The sequence below is a fragment of the Heterodontus francisci genome, unplaced genomic scaffold (genome assembly GCF_036365525.1).
Source record: "Heterodontus francisci isolate sHetFra1 unplaced genomic scaffold, sHetFra1.hap1 HAP1_SCAFFOLD_51_1, whole genome shotgun sequence".
Taxonomy (NCBI): domain Eukaryota; kingdom Metazoa; phylum Chordata; class Chondrichthyes; order Heterodontiformes; family Heterodontidae; genus Heterodontus; species Heterodontus francisci.
Window position 1 is genome coordinate 3,503,397 of NW_027141937.1, and position 3,039 is coordinate 3,506,435.

General features: G+C 42.2%; 1 non-coding gene across 1 annotated transcript; it reads right to left on the bottom strand.

Annotated features, from left to right (window-relative positions):
* Positions 1-2,490: 2,490 nt before the first annotated feature.
* Positions 2,491-2,564, bottom strand: trnat-agu (transfer RNA threonine (anticodon AGU)). Its single transcript has one exon. It is a non-coding gene; the product is annotated as a tRNA-Thr (tRNA).
* Between the last annotated feature and the right edge of the window lie 475 nt (positions 2,565-3,039).

Here is a 3,039-nt window from a genome sequence, read left to right on the forward strand (position 1 = left end):
AAACCTTCCTGGATGCTCCTTACAAATTCTGCTCCATCTAGACCTCTAACACTAAGTGAATCCCAGTCAATGTTGGGAAAATTAAAATCTCCTATCACCACCACCCTGTTGCTCCTACATCTTTCCATAATCTGTTCACATATTTGTACCTCTATCTCATGCTTGCTGTTGGGAGGCCTGCAGTACAGCCCCAACATTGTCACCGCACCCTTCCTATTTCTGAGTTCTGCCCATATTGCCTCACTGCTCGAGTCCTCCATAGTGCCCTCCTTCAGCACAGCTGTGATATCCTCTTTGACCAGTAATGCAACTCCTCCACCCCTTTTACCTCCCTCTCTATCCCGCCTGAAGCATCGATATCCTGGGATATTTAGTTGCCAATCGTGCCCTTCCCTCAACCAAGTCTCAGTAATAGCAATAACATCATACTCCCAGGTCCTAATCTAAGCCCTAAGTTCATCTGCCTCACCTACTACGCTTCTTGCATTAAAACAAATGCACCTCAGACCACCAGTCCCTCTGCGTTCATCATCTGCTCCCTGCCTACTCTTCCCCTTAGTCACGCTGACTTCATTATCTGGTTCCTTACAGGCTTTAGTTACTACCTCCTTACTGTCCACTGACCTCCTCATTTGGTTCCCATCCCCCTGCCACATTAGTTTAAACCCTCCCCAACAGCGTTAGCAAAAGCACCCCCAAGGACACATGGGACAGAGATGAGGAGAAATGTTGTTACTCAGAAGGTTGTGAATCTTTGGAATTCTTTACCCCAGAGGGCTGTGGAAGCTCAGTCATTGAGTATGTTTAAAGCAGAGATTGACAGATTTCTAAATACAAATGGTGTAAGGGAATATGAGGAAAGTGTGGGGAAAAGGGCATTGAAGTGGATGATCAACCATGATCATATTGAATGGTGGGGCAGGCTCGATGGGCTGAATGGCCGACTCCTGCTCCTATGTTCCGATGTTCCTAACTCCACATGATCGGCGAGGCACAGCTTCAGGCCGACTTGTCGGGTGGTGTAAACAGATATCACTGCTTCTGATCTTCACCAGGACAGAGTGAGATGTAACATTGATCATCAAACAGACTGTGAGAGAATACAACAGAGTAAAAGACTGTGGAATAACAAATAGATTTGATTGGAATGTTGAATTTTGATTGGAATGGATAAAACAGCAGATTAAATTGGGATTCTCATCATTATATTGATCTGGGACAGAAAAACGAAACTGATGGAAAGAAGGGAAGAAGGAAGAAAAGAAAGGATGGAACTGTTCAGTTTTTTTGAGTTTTTTCACCCACTCATCAAAGCTGGATTAAAAAGAAGATGCAAATAACAAAGACTTTCACCAAAAAGAGAGATTAAATGCTGCCGAAACCTTGGATCGAAGGATGCCCCAATAGATCACCTGTTTAACTGTCTCCTCACTGGGGGATTTCAATCAGTGAGTGATATTATTCTCTACCGTTTTTTTTTGTTAAATGAACCCAGAACTGTCACTTGGAATTAATATCTGTGTCTCGACTCCTGAATAATAAAATTGTGAGTTTCTCGATATTTTCTGGACTCATTTCCAGCTGAAAGAACTAAGAACTCTTTTCTAATTTACACAATACTATATACACACTCATCAAGCCTCCGAAACTGACATCCTTGGTGCTGCTCTCTCCTCCCAAACCTCATCTCATGTGACTGTTACATCATCACTCTGACAGTGGGAGGGGTTGATCCCACTGTTTCCAGCATTAACCCTTTACATCCTTGTAATACACTGTCTGTCCAAAAATGGGTGGAGGGAACTTGTTTCATTTATTGAAACACCAACAGCTGCCAGTTGAAAATCAACTCAAACCCATCAGAGACAGAGAGAGAGAGACTGTCAGAGAACTTCCTGCATCCAGTCCTGACCCTGTTACACTCCGCAACTGCTCACCCAGACCCCACTGAACACTGTTCCCGAGACACTTCAAATACTGTTTACAAAAGGCAGAAAAGGTCAAAGTTAATCACAGCTGTATTGAATAGAACAAAGTTTAATATCTTCTCACCATCTCTCGGTAACCACATGAGACACAGGTTTTCTTATTCGCTTCCTTTGATTTTTCTTGTTCCTGACTGACAAATATTCCAAACCTCGGCTCAACCCTCTCGCTTGCATCATGTCCCAGTCACGGTTGAAAGCAACACATAACGACAGAAACACTCTGAAACATACAACACGGTCACACTTTCCTTCAGTGAGATGAATGTCGAGCTTTTTTCCAGGTTGAATGCATCTGTGAACAAACTTCTTTGAAAGAAGTTGCCTTTGAAATATCAGCACTGAATTTCTGTACAAGGAGGAACAGCCATTCCAAACTCAGATCCTTCACAATGGCTGTTTTCTCCTGTGACTGAAATTCATTATGAAATTTGAATTCGAAGTCAAAATTCACAAGACATGGATAAAATTATTGATTAGGAAACTTCTAAAGCACACTGTAATAAGGCTCTGCTGGGAGTTGAACCCAGGATCTCCTGTTTACTAGACAGGTGCTGTAACCAACTAAGCTACAGAGCCAGATTGAAAGTGCTTGTGCAGTTGAAATCAGAGAAGGGCACTATTTATTCTAAAAAAAAAACAACAAATGCTGGAACCACTTCGCAGGTCTGGCAGCATCTGTGGAAAGAGAAGCAGAGTTAACGTTTTGGGTCAGTGACCCTTCTTCGGAACTTCCGAAGAAGGGTCATTGACCCGAAACGTTAACTCTGCTTCTCTTTCCACAGATGCTGCCAGACCTGCTGAGTGGTTCCAGCATTTATTGTTTTTATTTCAGATTTCCAGCATCCGCAGTATTTTGCTACTATTTATTCTCATCCCATTTCTCCACTGGTCACAGCATATTTTAACTTTTCCCTCTTACTGATACAGTCAATCATATTCTCTATTTTTCCCAGAACTGAGAATGAATGTTTTGGAAGAAAATACATAATTCAATTTTTTCCAAAAGGTTACAGAACACAACATGTGAGTAATATTCCCCATTGCTTTCTCA